The 769-nt window shown below is 39.9% G+C and overlaps 1 non-coding gene across 1 annotated transcript; it reads right to left on the reverse strand.

The window, feature by feature from the left end:
• Positions 1-256: 256 nt before the first annotated feature.
• Positions 257-365, reverse strand: LOC120106443 (small nucleolar RNA R71). Its single transcript, XR_005508592.3, has one exon. It is a non-coding gene; the product is annotated as a small nucleolar RNA R71 (small nucleolar RNA).
• Positions 366-769: the final 404 nt, after the last annotated feature.

Below are 769 nucleotides of genomic sequence, written 5' to 3' on the forward strand. Positions count from 1 at the left end.
GTAATCCAATTGCTGCCCAAGTTCCACGGGTTAGAGTCCGAGAGTCCGTATCTTCATTTAAAGGATTTTGAAGAATTGAGCATTACATTTAGAGTGCCAAATGTCACCGAGGATGTCCTCAAGTTGACATTGTTTCCTTTCTCTCTAAAGGATAAGGCCAAAACATGGCTAAACTCTTTGCGACCTAGATCAATAAGAAATTGGCAAGATATGCAGAGAGAATTTTTAAAGAAGTTCTTCCCCACACAAAGGACTAACTTTTTGAAAAGACATATCAGCAATTTCCAACAAAAAGATAATGAAACATTTTATGAATGTTGGGAAAGATTTAAAGACCTTCTTCTCTCATGCCCTCATCACGGATTCGAAACTTGGAGAACCATTAGCTTCTTTTATGAAGGTTTATCTCCACAGTTGAAACAATTTGTAGAGACCATGTGCAATGGTAGATTTTTAGAAAAACAACCTGATGAGGCATGGGAGTATTTGGATTCCCTTGCTGAGACTGCCCAACTTTGGGATAACGGGGATAGAAACAATAAGTCTTTGCCTAAGCCTACTAGCTCTGTATAGGGAGGCCTTTACAACCTTAGAACTGATGATGATCTTCATGCTAAAATGGCAGCCCTCACTAGGAAGGTAGAAGAAATTGAGCTTAGGAAGGTTGAACCTGTCAAGACTTTAGAGCTTAGAAACGAGTGTTGTGGTATCTGCGATATGTCGGGTCATACTACTACTGATTGTCCCACCATACCGGCATTCAAAGAAG

Source organism: Phoenix dactylifera, chromosome 14, assembly GCF_051530095.1.
Source record: "Phoenix dactylifera cultivar Ajwa chromosome 14, Ajwa_hap1_PhDact_Kaust_v1.1, whole genome shotgun sequence".
Classification (NCBI taxonomy): domain Eukaryota; kingdom Viridiplantae; phylum Streptophyta; class Magnoliopsida; order Arecales; family Arecaceae; genus Phoenix; species Phoenix dactylifera.